This window comes from Lathyrus oleraceus, chromosome 1 (assembly GCF_024323335.1).
Source record: "Lathyrus oleraceus cultivar Zhongwan6 chromosome 1, CAAS_Psat_ZW6_1.0, whole genome shotgun sequence".
Classification (NCBI taxonomy): Eukaryota; Viridiplantae; Streptophyta; class Magnoliopsida; order Fabales; family Fabaceae; genus Lathyrus; species Lathyrus oleraceus.
The window spans coordinates 341,353,480-341,369,021 of NC_066579.1; positions in this window are offsets into that span (position 1 = coordinate 341,353,480).

Below are 15,542 nucleotides of genomic sequence, written 5' to 3' on the forward strand. Positions count from 1 at the left end.
ATCAACTAATACCAATATGTATCTTTGACTTTTTGATGAGGGAGGTCGAATTTCTCCGATCAAGTCCAAATCCCAACCTCTAAATGGCCATGGTTTGATGATAGAATGTAATTCACTTGCAGGGACATGTTGTATGTCTGCATGCACCTGGCACTCTTAACATCCTTTCGTGAATTCAACGTAGTCTTTCAACATAGTAGGCCAATATACTCCTTGTCGAAATAAAAGCCATTTCATCTTATGACCGACTTGGTGTGCCCCACATGTTCCACTATCTACAGTTGAAAGGGCAAAGTATGCCTCTGACTCACTAAGGCATTTCAACAAAATTCCTTCCGGAGATTTCTTAAACAACTCTGAACCCAAAAGAACATAACTTAATGCTTGATACCTGGTTTTTCGATCAGTAGAAGCTGTGGGATTCTGTAGGTATACTACTATTGGCTTTCTCCAATCTTCATCTGCCAAACTGTCTATCACCAATATTTCAAAATTTCCCTTATCGGCACATCCTAATCTTGTCTATTCTAAATCCAGGGGAGTTAATCTGGTTGCCACTACCTTTCCTCTAACTTCTATGATTTTATGCAAATTTTCTCTTGAAATTTTATACCCAGGTGCAATTTGGGCCAGGTCATTAGCTATCATGTTCTCTATTCGTGGTATATGTCGAATATAAACCATTTCAAAAAATTTTAACAATCGACTGGCGATTATAAAATACATGATCAGATTCTCCTTAACACACCTATATTCTTTCGTGATCTATTTTATGACTAACTCTGAGTCTCCCATTATCTCGACTCGAGTTGCCCCCAATTCCAACAACATTTCCAGTCCTGCTATGATGGCTTCGTATTCAGCTTCGTTATTTGAATAAATGCCTTCTACTTTATATTGGAATGTCGTTGCAATTTTATTTGGAGAAATAATTACGACTCTGACACATGTGCCATTTTTATGGCTAGATTCGTCGAAGTATAGCTTCCACTACCCCAATTTAACATAGTTCAAAGCATCAGCGCTAATGGAGTGATCGACTATAAAGTCTGCTACTAGTTGGCCTTTCACAGCTTTTAATGGCATATATGTTAAGGAAAATTCAGTCAATGCCAATGCCCATTTCCCAATTCGACTATGCAAAATTGGTTTAGATAACATATGTTTAATAATATCATAATGAGATGAAACATACACGTCAACAGGTTTGATATAATACTTTAATTTTGTACAGGAGAAATATAAGCATAAACACAACTTTACGATCATGCTATATCTAGTTTTTGCATCGTTCAAAACCCTACTGAGGTAATAAATAGCTCTTTCGACACCATTATCATCCTCTTGCACTAACATGCTCCCTACGGTTTTATCAGATGCAGATATGTACAATTTCATACTTTTATTTCTACAAGGTGGCATCAAAATTGAAGGGTGGCTCAAGTACACTTTGATCTTATCGAACGCCACTTGTTGAGCTTGCCCCCATTCGAACACTTTCTTGTCGTGTCGAAGCAAAGGCGAAAATGCTTGCGTCTTCCCACTAAGGTTTGAGATAAATCTCCTTAGGAAGTTGATCTTGCCCAGCAGTGACTGCAACCCTTTCTTTGTTGATGGCGCTTTCGCTTCCATGATGGCTTTGGTTTTATCCAGGTTTATTTCGATCCCTTTTTTATGGACCACAAAACCTAGAAAATCCCCAGCCTGCACACAAAAAGCACATTTTAGAGGGTTCATTTTTAAACCATATTGTCTCATTCGTTCAAAAGATATTCGAAGGTGTTCTATATGACTCTTTCCCGAAATAGATTTAACAACAATATCGTCTATATAGATTTGCATAAAAGTTTCTATGAAATCATGGAAGATCGAATTCATCGCCCTTTGGTAAGTTTCCCCTGCATTTTTCAAACCAAAAGGCATCACTACCCAATCGTAGGTACCTAAGGTTCCAGGGCAACAAAATGCCGTTTTTGGGACATCTTCTTCGGTAATGAATATTTGATTGTACCTAGAATACCCGTTGTCGCATCCGCGAAAAACAACTGGCGGGAAAAACAAACAAACAGAGCCGCCACCGTGCATTATTTATCCCAAACGAGGGAAAGGAAACGCTCAAAGTAAACTTGGAAAGGAATGGTCTTACGACCGGAGATTACAGGGTACGGGAGTCGGTTACGCAAGGGGAAGGTATTAGCACCCCTCACGTCCGTCGTACTCGACGGGATCCACGCTCAAAAGAAAAGAATAAGGTTGCTAGATAACTGCTCAAAAGAATGCACACACACTGGAATAAACAGGCGGGAGAGGATGGAGGAAGAGGACTCGGCAGGATATCGCATCCTGGGCCTACGTAGTTTGTCAGACACAAACATCAGAGTCGACGTAGTTCGGGGAAATGGGAAACGGGCTCGCTAGGATATCGCATCCTATGCCTACGTATCTCATCTGGAATGAGAATCAGAGCTACCGTAGTTCGGCTAACGCACGCCGAAACAAAACACACGCACAAACGCTGAGACGTCAAAACAAACACACAACTGGAATCGGGATGCCAATCGCTGGTCTTACGTCCAACTCCGAACAACAAACACAAACAAGGAAACTGAATGCCAATCACTGGACTTAGATCAGACTCCACACACAACAAATAAACGCACACAGGAAACCGAATGCCAATTGCTGGACTTACATCAGACTCCAAACACAAACACAAACAAGGAAACCGAATGCCAATCGCTGGACTTACATCATACCCCAAGCAAACAAGAGGTTAACCGGACGCTGAGTCGTCAAAAGCAACAAAAAAGTTGAACAAACAAGCTAACAAGGAGTCTGGTACTCGAGCCTGCTAGCTGTCAAGCAAACACACACAAAAAGGGAAAGGGTGCCCGGAGAGATCTCGCACGATCTCCTGCCTACGTACCTCATCTGGTATGAGGATCAGGGCAACATAGTTCCCCTTAACAGGGGAGAAATTTCTATCCTAACCAGAGACTGGGAAATGACAGACTAGAAGGGAGACTGACTCGAGCCTAATAGTTATCATGTAATCCACAATAGTCCTAGGTTGAGGTATCTAACATAACCTAACTCGCACAGGCAGCAAGTTGAAATAGCAAATAAACAGCAAACAAGCATTCACAAGAGAGCAAGCACACACACTATATGCAAACAATTGGCTCATACAAGGCTGGGCTATAGAAACAAGCCAACTGGAATGGGGTGTTTTTAGCTCTTAACCCTAACATTGAGAGTTAGGGTGAAGCAGATGAAATGGAGATGAGGATTATGCCTCATAGCTCTTATCCCTGGCCTGGGAGAGCATGAATCAAAATGGAAAGTGTGGGAGTTCAGAATGAAGGAACTCTTCTCCACATGACTGACACAACAAGATCTTGGGTTCTTATTCAAGATGCATCAACACATGGTGTGTGAGCAAAGTGAATGACACAACTGAATAGCAGGGGATGGATTGCACATCCCTTTTATATGCCAATTGCCTCTTGAGAGGACTTTACCTGCTTGGCACAAAATTAAACAAACACAAGCATTGCCTCTTAAGGAGGGCTTCAGACAGGTGCCTGCCAAAGTAACATGACAGGTCTTCCAGACTACATGAAGATTAGGGATTATACCTAAGTGGTATGCCAACCACAAGCAATGCAAAGCAAAGTTCAAATGAACTTAAAGCAACTTAGGTACCTGTGGAAACAGCTAAACCAATCAGTACAAAATCCAGACAATAGTCAACAACAGTCAATATCACACAGACAACCCCAATATGCAACACATGAGCCATAAACACAAATGAACCATCATCAAGGCCTACAAAACAGCAAATGTTAGCCAGCAACAACAAATGATCAAGCTCAATTGAAGGAGCAACATCAATCATGGAGATGCATACTTGAACTTGAAATTCACAACTCAAAGGTAAGTAACAAACCACTAGGTCAAAGCCTAGGGTGAAAAGTGGATCAAAAAGCCAAAACAGAACTTGATATTTGACATGGATCATATTTACTCAATCAAGAACAAGTCCTAAAAAGGACCAAACCAAAATCAATAGGCAAGTTCATGTAATAGGCAAGAGAAGTCAATGACCAATTCAAGGCACACATTTGAACATTAAGAATGAAAATTCCCAATCAAAACAGAAATGATTCAAATAATTCTGGAAAAATTCATGAATATTCAACACATCTAACATGATCATCACACAAAAAATCAGAAGCATCAAAGATCAATTGGCATGGAAATTAAATTGCACAAGTTGATCAACCAAATGTGTGACACAAATTGTCACACCTAAAGTACATGTGTCCCAAACAGTGAAGACAATAGCAAAAAAGGCCAAATAAAATCACACAAATCCATCAACATGTTAAGAATCATCATGCAAAATTTCATGGCATTTGGATCTATATCAAGCATTTCATGATAGAAAGAATGAAGCAAGGTCCAAAAGCATACATGTTCAATCAATCATCCACAATTCAAAATCCAGAAATGGTAAAATCATAAAATCAAAACCAAAAAATTCTAGACATTCCAAGGATCATGTAGGAAAAAACCTGGAATTAATTGATCAATTTACTATTAGTTATGATTTTTTGAAGATCATGGAAAAAATGAAATAAAAATTGAGATGTCATGAAATGATGAAAATGAATTATGAAATTGGAAAATGCTACAGGCCAGATTCAAAGTGATGATGCATGCGCCTCACAAAACTACGTCGTTTCACTCGGCCAGAAAAATGAAAAAAAAAAAAAAGTTCAAAACGCTGGAGCATGGATTCGAACAGGGGTTTAAGAGGTTCCAGGCGCGCTGAGCCACCCGCTCGGCCAAACTGCCTTGGCGCAACAGAAAACGCAGCTTCATTCTACATAACCCTCGCTGCCACACCAGACGCCGGAACAGTGGTTCCGGTCGTCTTCTCCGACCGTGTACACGGCGGAGCTGCAACTTTTTTTTTCCAGAATTTTACAAACTATATACCGTTGGAAAGGTCTTTCAGTGTAGAATTCAAATATCATATTATCTAAGCCTAATTCCTAATATATTTTCTGGATCGAAGCAAATAAGTTTCTAGATCTAAACTTTAAATCAACATAACTTCTTCGTTTTTCATCCAAATTTCGTGAAATTTATATCAGAATAACCAGCATGCAAGGATCTACAAGTCTATGTACATAAAATCAAGATTTATGAGATTCGAATTTCCAACCTCTTGAAGATCAATCAATGGCAGCAGCGTGTTCAAGGCCTTGCAAGCTCCAAAATTACTCCTATATTGATGTTATGAAGTCTGAAGTTGAAATTGAAGCTTGAAACGAACTAGATCTTGATTAATTTGTCATTTCCATCTTCATGTTCATGTATGGAGTATGCACAATTCTTCACCAATTTCCACAAAAAATGACTGATTCATGCTCCAAATTCCATGCAGATGATGGATCTATCAAGAAAATATGTGGTTGTGTGGAGAAAATTTGAATTCCAATGAGAGAAAAATTTGGAGGGAAGAGAAAATTCTAGATCTAGAAAATGTGTAAATTGTGATTAACCTCTTGAAATTCTGTTATGATTTAGTATATATACCATGTGCTAATCCTATTTTAATTAAAATTAAGCAAGGTTTAGTTGAAGTTAAGCAAAAATAAGGTGTATGGCAAAAATTGAAAATTTGCATGGTGCATGTAGTAAATGGACGTGAACAGTGCCATGTGCTTGATCAAAGTCACTCAAAATCATTTTTTAAACACATTGGCAATGGCAAAAAGTTCTCATGATGCACCAATTTTAAATTTATGATTTTCCCTCCAAAAATGGCTTGAAAAATCACATGATTATGTGATGAGATTTTATGAAATGTGATGAATGATTTGGAAAGTTCATGTCAAGAGAAGAGTTTTAGAAAAAGAGGCACCAAATTTGGAGTTATGAAACAAAAGTTATGCCCTTTTGAAGTTCCATGTACACTTGGCAATGATTTGACCATATCTCTTCAACCATTCATTATAAATTCATGATCTTGGACTTTTTGGAAATGGGAGAGAGAGATCTTCAACTTTCATGTTGGGCAAAAATTCATTTGAAGCTTATTTGATGATGCGAGATCAAGTTGAATTTGAATAAAAAACTTTCCATTTTGGGAAACTTTCAATGATAGGTCACTTTCCATTTTTGGAAACTTTTGATCTGACCTCAAATTCTTTCAAGATATGCATTTGTAATGATGAATAAGCCTCTTTTGAACATGAATGAGATGTTGAAACTCATTTCTCCACCTCCTAGCCCTCAGTTGACTTTCTGTTGACTTTTATGGTTGACAGATGACTTGAACATGCACAGATGATTTTGAGCCTCAACCACTTGATGAAATAACTCCAAAATGAAACCCTAGCTTATACAAGCTCAATAAAATCATATGATGATCTCCATCTCAATAAAGACCTCATCTCCTTGAAAAACCCTGACTGGTAGAATGCAACTGATTAGGGTTGACCAGAGGTCAAAACCCTAATCCCAAGGAATCTGATCAGAAATAATGAACCATGATGATGATGATGTACCATTTCAACCAAGATAATACTCAACCTCCTTGAGGAACCAAGAAACCCTAATTGAAGCACAAACCTCAGATGATTAGTGATCAATTTATGAGACCCTCAGGCTTGCATCTCTTAACCTCTCCATCTTCTGAGAAAGACCTAGGAGGATGACTTGCCCATTTCACATGATATGCAAAGATGTAATGCCTAATGTCCTACAAAATGAAATGCAATATGCTAAGCTAGTCCCAAGAGAGGAGGGCAAATTTTGAGGTGTTACAGCTGCCCCTATTCAATCCACTGTGAACCTGTCGATATGAACAACCTCGGCTTTTAGATGATCAGGGTGAAGAGTGATTGAATACCAAGAACAGACGAACAATTTGCACTCCGCGGGAAAATAATTAACAATGCCTGTCAGAATCGGCAAAGAAACAATCTCAAAAGAAGAATTCGTCTGGTACGGAGAAAGTCGGCCTGAATACCGAAAAGGAACGTTGACCTGGATACCAAAATAAATGGTAACACAGGAACCATCATGACCTGAACGCCGCTCATCAGTCTGAATACTGAGCATCGGAACATGAGAGTATTAATGTCGGTTTGATCGCTGAGAGATTGGCCTGAATGCCCGAAAAACTGGCCTGAATGCCATTTCAGTCTGGATACCACTTCGGTCTGGATACCACTTCGGTCTGAACACCGGAAAACTGGCCTGAATGCCACTTCGGTCTGAATACCACTTCGGTCTGAACACCAATTTGGTCTGGATACCAGGAAATTGGCCTGAATGCCGCTTTGGTCTGGATACCGAGAAATTGGCTTGAATGCCACAAGTACTTCAACCTGATCGTTGGAAACTTCTTCGATCTGAAAATCAGAAAATCTGGTCTGAACACCCACCTCGGTCTGAACACCGGAAACCTGACCTGAACGCCGTAAGCTGCATCGATCTGAACTTCGGAAGCTTCTTCGATCTGAAAATTGGAAATTGGTTTGAATACCCGAAAAACTTGTCATGCCTGTCAGTATCGGCAGAGATAAGGAATAGTGATAAATGAGGCGGCACGCGTGCCAACGACCCATGCTAGGGATAACAAGCCATGAGCCTGCTATCCTCTATTCAACCCTAGCAAACGAACAATTTGCGCTCAGCTGGGGATTATTCTCTTTTTGCTTTTCCTGGAACCCCAAAACTTCTCTTGATTTTTTATTTTTATCTCCATCTTCGCCCGACAGAAACTCCTCCTCCAATATCGCACTACTGGGGATATTATGGATCTGACATCATGATGATAAACTCCTCAGAGTAACATCTTCACCATCTGGCGAAACCAATCCTCGAACAGTAACCACGGCTTGAGACTAGTTTATGCTTGCGATGATGATGCATGATTTTTTTTAGCGCAATGCTCCATAATTATGGAAATGCTACGCAATTAGCTATGAAATATGCTATGCTTATCCAAATGATGAATGCATAAAAAAAAGTATCCCCCTCAAGGGATTCTTCTGGGGAGCTCGAGGAACTCTGCTGAGGAACTCGACAACACTCCAATCTCCACCCTGCTGGGGAATAACGCTGCTGCTGGGGAAAGGACCACCCTTACCAGGGATGACTTCCACTGAACCTGATCCACTTGGGGACTTCGTTGGGGACGAAACTCCCAACGCATTATGCGGGGAAAACAACAACCTTTGACTTGCTGGGGGAAAAACTAGCCACGGACACCTCCGCTGGGGAAATAGCAACCTTCAGGCCTGGCTGCTGAGGAAACACCGATCTAAAACCTGCTGGGGAGATAACCATCCCGACCCCAGCTTGGGAAGACACAGACCTTGAATCTGCTGGGGAGGTAACAATCCCAACTCTGCTTGGGGAAATAAGGAAAGTCTGGCACAGAACACCCGTCGACTCGTCGAACCCTGGTATTCCACATCTAAACCCAGTATCCGCTTTCCACTTTTGAGAGCTCCCAGACTCGTCTGGACTTTTCTGATTCATCACCTTGTAGTCTTGACTTCTCCGTACTCTACGGAGATTGAACCCCTCAAATTGGTATCAATTTTCCAATTCTTCAGACTTTGAAGAGTCTTCTTGATTAATACTCCAGGATCGTCGTACGTCTTTCGCCGTCTTTCCACCATTCTTCAATCTCTTGTCCCTGATTGGACTCCACGGGGATCTTTTGTCAAAAGCTTCACATCACAACCTGCAAGTGAGTGAAAATATCTAACAGCACCTGCAACAGAGATCGTTAGATAAAAACATGCCCCAGGTATGCCAAAATTTCAACACTTGGGTCACTCAACCTTCCGAATAAGATTTCAAGTTTTCAATCTTATAAGCATGCATTGGAAGGGACATGTATGTCTTAAAATGCAAAGATTCTTTATCACAAACAATTGGATGTTTTTGCAATCAAAGCGGTAATGAAAACAAAAACAAAATTATTTGACTGAATATGCATTTTATTGATTGAAAAAGTGTGGCTCATAACTGAGCAATACAAAGGAAGCAATTCCTGAAAAGAGGTAATTGCGCACAAAAGGAAAAATCTATCCTAATGGCAATGTGAAACCATGATCTCATCGAGTTCCAACTCGGTTACACCCCATATGTCCTCAGACTCTCCGTACCTTCTGCCTTCTGAACAAGACGCTTCCGACCGATCCTTGTCGGGGATTATCCTGGTGCCTTAACCAAAGCGCAAACGATCATGCCAGACGCAGTTGTTAGTTTCAATCCCTCTTTTGCCTGGACCGCCCTTTTGGGTTTTCAGTCCACCGGGATACCCTTTTTTGCCCAAGCCGCCCTTGTGGGGTTTTCGACTTGCCGGGTGTACAGTTTTTTCTCTTTTCTTTTTATCCCTAAATTTTGCCCGAACCTTTTCCATTTTTTTTCGGTTCGCCGGGATGCCCATTTTTGCCTGGACTATTTTATTCTTTTCGTCCAGCGGGTCTCTTATACGAAGTATTTTTTAACTGTGTCCGCATTCACAGGGGATGGAAAATCTTCGCCATCCATGGTCGTTAACAACAAGGCTCCGCCAGAGAAAACCTTCTTGACCACGAATGGACCTTCATAATTGGGTGTCCATTTGCCCCTACGATCGTTTTGAGGAGGAAGGATCCTTTTCAATACCATATCGCCTACGTGATATACCCGAGGTTGCACCTTTCGGTCGAAAGCACACTTCATCCTCTGTTGGTACAACTGCCCATGACAAATGGCCGCCAGCCTTTTTTCCTCAATCAGGCTCAACTCTTCGTACCGAGTCCTTACCCATTCAACCTCTTGCAATTTCACGTCCATCAGGACTCTCAAAGAGGGAATTTGAACCTCAACCGGTAGCACGACTTCCATTCCATATACCAACGAGAAAGGTGTTACCCCAGTAGAAGTACGCACCGAAGTTCGATACCCATGCAATGCAAATGGCAACATCTCATGCTAATCTTTATAGGTCACAACCATCTTCTGCACAATCTTCTTGATATTCTTATTGGCTGCCTCAACCGCCCCATTCATCTTCGGACGATAAGGAGAAGAATTGTGATGCTCGATCTTGAATTCCCGACACAGTTCTGTCATCATCTTATTATTCAGATTAGAACCATTATCAGTAATGATTCTCTCGGGAACCCCATATCTGCAAATAATATCTCTCTTCAGAAATCTGGCGACGACCTGCTTCGTCACGTTTGCATACGAGGATGCTTCCACCCACTTGGTGAAGTAATCAATAGCCACTAATATGAATCGGTGCCCATTCGAAGCTGTAGGCTCAATCTTCCCGATCATATCAATGCCCCACATAGCAAACGGCCACGGAGATGACATCAAGCTCAACGGATTTGGAGGCACGTGCACCTTGTCAGCATAAATCTGGCATTTATGACACTTCCGCATGAAATTGAAACATTAGGCCTCCATTGTCATCCAATAATATCCAACTCTTAACAGCTTCTTCACCATTGCATTCCCACTGGCATGGGTACCAAACGACCCCTCATGTACTTCTTTCATCAATTCGCTTGCTTCTTTGTCATCGACGCATCTGAGCAAAACCCAATCGAAATTCCGCTTGTACAAAACCCCATCCTTATTCAAATAGAATACCATAGCCAACCTCCTCAGAGTCTTTCGGTCCTTTTTGGATGCTCCCTCAGGATATTCCTGGGTTTCCAGATAGCGCTTGATATCGTAATACCACGGCTTCTCATCATCAGGCGCTGTGTCAACAGCAAACACATAAGCCGGTCTATCCAAACGTCCAGCCTCAATACTAGGGAACTGATTCCACCACCGCACCTTAATCAAGGCAGCCAGAGTAGCCAAAGCATCCGCCAAAGGATTCTCTTCTCTAGGCACATGATGCAATACCACCTTGGTGAAAAACGTCAACAATCTCCTCGTATAATCCCGGTATGGAATTAAATGAGATTGATGCGTATACCATTTTCTGTTAACCTGATTCACAACCAAAGCCCAATCTCGATATATAACAAGGTTCTTGATCCTCAAATCAATCGCCTCTTCAATTCCTAGGATACAAGCTTCGTACTCAGCCACGTTGTTGGTGCACTCAAATGTTAGCCGGGCAGCAAAAGGAATGTGGGATCCTTTCGGCGTAACCAAAACAGCACCAACTCCACTACCATTTACGTTAACGGCCCCATCAAACATCGGAATCCATTCGGATTCAGGGTCAGGCCCCTCCTCCGGGATTGGTTCCTCACAATCTTTCGATTTGAGAAACATGATGTCCTCATCAGGGAATTCAAACTTCATTGGTTGATAATCCTCAATGGGTTGCTGGGCGAGATAATCAGACAATACACTCCCCTTGATCGCCTTTTGAGAGATATACTGAATATCATATTCAGTCAAAATCATTTGCCATCTCGCAACCCGTCCGGTCAATGCTGGCTTCTTAAAAATATACTTGATTGGATCCATCTTGGAAATCAACAAAGTGGTATGAACCAGCATATACTGTCTCAGTCGGCGAGCAGCCCAGACCAAAGCACAACAAGTTTTCTCGAGCAGTGAATATCTTGTTTCACAGTCGGTAAACTTTTTGCTAAGGTAGTATATGGCATGCTCTTTTCGACCAGACTCGTCATGCTGCCCCAGTACACACCCCATAGACCCCTCGAGGACCGTCAAGTACAGAATTAACGGGCATCCCTCCACAGGAGGCATCAGAGTCGGAGGCTCCTGTAAATATTCTTTTATCTTTTCAAATGCCGCTTGGCAATCATTATTCCACCTGACCGTTTGATCTTTTCTTAACAACTTGAATATCGGTTCACACGTGGCTGTTAGATGAGATATGAACCGTGAAATGTAGTTCAATCTACCTAAGAAACCACGAACCTCTTTCTCTGTTCTCGGTTCAGGCATTTCTCTTATTGCTTTTACTTTAGCAGGATCAACCTCGATTCCTCTTTCGCTTACAATAAACCCTAGCAATTTACCGGACCGTACTCCGAAAGTGCACTTGTTCGGATTCAACCTCAGTCTGAACTGTCTCAGCCGGTCAAACAGCTTGGCTAGATCTACCAGATGCCCATCTTCTGTTTGGGACTTTGCTATCATGTCATCAACATAGCATTCGATTTCATGATGAATCATATCATGAAACAAAGTCACCATGGCTCTTTGATAAGTAGCACCGGCGTTCTTGAGACCAAATGGCATCACTTTATAGCAGAAAGTCCCCCATGGTGTGATGAACGTTGTTTTCTCCATATCATCTGGCGACATTTTGATTTGATTATAGCCAGAAAAGCCATCCATGAAGGAAAACACCGAGAATTGAGTTGTATTGTCTACCAACACATCGATGTGAGGTAACGGGAAATCATCCTTCGGGCTAGCTCTATTCAAATCCCGGTAGTCCACGCACATTCTCACCTTCCCATCTTTCTTCGGGACTGGCACAATATTTGCGACCCAAGGTGGATAATTGGTAACAGCTAGGAAACCAGCATCCAACTGCTTCTGCACCTCTTCTTTAATTTTCATGGCCATCTCAGGTCGAGTTCTGCGCAACTTCTGCTTCACTGGAGGACAATCTGCTCTCAACGGTAGCTTGTGCACAACGATATCGGTATCCAACCCTGGCATATCCTGATAAGACCAGGCGAAGATATCGACATATTCTTTCAACAAGGCTACCATTCTGCTCTTGACACTCGCCTCCAAAGCAGCCCCAACTTTCACTTCTTTCCTGACCTCGTCGGTACCCAGATTCACAACCTCAACTTGCTCTTCGTGCGGCTGAATCACCTTCTCCTCTTGTTTTAACAACCTGGCTAATTCCTCCGGCAGTTCACAATCTTCTTCGCCTTCTTCTTCGGCATGATAGATCGGATTGTCGAAGTCATATGAGGGTGTAACAGGATTGGTATCAATGAGATCCGGAGAAAGATCGCATCTGCATGAATGTTGATTCATGCATTGCTTTAGAACCAGAGTGAAACAATTTTAAAAGGAAAATGAAAACAAACATTGCCATTTTTATTTTTGTTTTTATTATACTGCAAAAATAAATGAAAAACAGGGAACACCGCTTTTAATTGAAAAACATCCTTTTATTTATGATGCAAAAAATTGCAAAATGAAACATAAGGTGGCCCTTACAATGAACCATTACGTTTCGGGAAAAACGTATGGCTTTCATGCAGACAAAATTGAAAAACAGGAAATATTACTCTTCAAGTAGAGTGACAGTGATGATCTTTTCGGCCTTCCAGTTTTGGACTTCCATCCCTGGTACGCACGACTTTATCCATTGATCTATCTCACAGTCACTGTCAACTTCTTCACCCACCATACAAATGTGATCTGGATCCAGCATTCCAACACTGGTGAACGTGAATGACGGACGACGTCCTCTGCCTTGTCCAAACAAGCCTCGGCCCGGCTGATAACCAACCCCAAATCTGTCTTTCTTGGCGGTGATGTCCATCATCTTCCCCCATCCTAGAGCTTCTCCACTCTTCACCACCTCAGCGGCCTGCTTGTATGAAGAAATGGATGGCTTCTCCTCTTCTTTGGCAAAAAGAGCATTTTCCACCTTGACGGTTTCGAATGCTTGACTTGGTGTCTCAACAATTTCACCGTCCATTTCCACGTATTTGAACGATGATAGGTGGCTGACGAAGATATCCTCCTCCCCACAAACGGTGACGACCTGCCCGTCCCAGATGTACTTCAGCTTCTGGTGCAAAGTCGAAGTCACTGCCCCAGCAACATGGATTCATGGGCGACCCAACAGGCAACTGTATGCCGGCTGAATATCCATGACATAAAATACCGACTTGAACACCTCGGGCCCGATCTTCACCGGGAGCTCCACTTCCCCGAACACAGCCCGCTTCGAACCGTCAAAAGCTCTCACTATCAGGTCAGTGGGCGTCAAAATTAACCCTTCACAGTCCAGCTTCGCCAGGGCTTTCTTTGGTAACACATTTAAAGAGGAGCTGGTATCAACCAACACGTGCGAAAGCACGGCTCTTTTACATTCCATTGCGATGTGTAACGCCTGACTATGGTTCCGCCCATCCACAGTTAGATCCAAATCAGTGAAACCCAGCCCATGGCTGGCATTGACGTTTGACACCACCGTCTCCAACTGATTAATTGTTATCTCCTGGGGAACATAGGCTCTTTTCAGTATTTTCAGCAAAGCCTCCCTATGCCCCTCGGAGCTCAGCAACAATGACAAGATTGAGATCTTGGATGGGGTCTGCTGCAGATGGTCAACAAGCTTGTACTCTGACTTCTTGATGATCCTAAGAAATTCTTCAGCTTCATCATTAAGTTCTCTTTCCGACCCACCAGGCGCCGGTGTCACCACAGGAGTACCCTCATTTACCACTTGTTTTCCTCTTGCCCTGGCTAAAGCCTCGGCCTTTTCTTTCTTTTCTTTTTCTCCTTCCCCACTTCTCAAAGCATCAGGGGCAAACAACCTTCCACTGCGAGTGAAACCACTAGGTCCGGCATTATCCACCTTTGAAACGGTGGTTTCATCCGCAGTCTGATCCTCCAACTTCTCCCTATTACAGTATACTTCTCCACCATAATGCCACGACACATCGTCATCTTTGTCATAAGGAATTGGCCCAGGTACCGTGATAGTAACTGGAGCCGCATCGGCCAGCATCGACAAATCGACCGGATCAAAATAGATGGTTATGGTGGAGACATCCTCCTTCCCCAAATCAACTTTCTCAAACCTGAGGCTTCCCTCATCCATCAGCCTCTAGACAGCCTCCCTCAACAGTACACACCCATCAAGAACAACAGTGCACGCAGCACAACAGTCATCACAGCCCGGGAAGACCCCATTCTTCAACAGGTGTCTTTTGACCTCAGCCAACGGAGTCTTCAACTGATCCACATTCAACAGCCCGATTCTTCTACCATCTTCAGAAATTGCATTCACCCCCATTTGACCATGCGCAGGCATGGGATTAGCATTCACATTTGGAGACGGTGCAAAATTGATTGCTTTAGAATCCACCAAATCCTGGACCACATGCTTAAAAGCTTTACAATTTTCCACATTGTGTCCAGGAGCACCTGAGTGGAATTCGCACTTGGCGTTCTCATCAAAATTGGCCGGCCTCTGATCAGGTCTCAACGGTGCCAACGTCCTCAGCTGGACCAACCCCAAATCCTTCAACTTCTTCAGCAAGAATGAATAGGTTACAGGTGGCCTATCAAATTGACGATCAGTCATTCGTCCTCTTACTTGATACTCGGCCCTCTGCGGTCTCTGTTGAAATGGATGTCGTTGTTGTTGCGGTTGTTGTTGTTGCTGTTGTTGTTGTTGCTGTTGTTGATTATCAGCAGGAATGGTTACCGCAACAGTGTGCTGGTAGTAACGATCCCTACTCTGTCCCCTCTGGGTATACACGGCACTTGTATCACCCTCCTTCTTCCTCTGACCATTCCCAAAGGGCTTC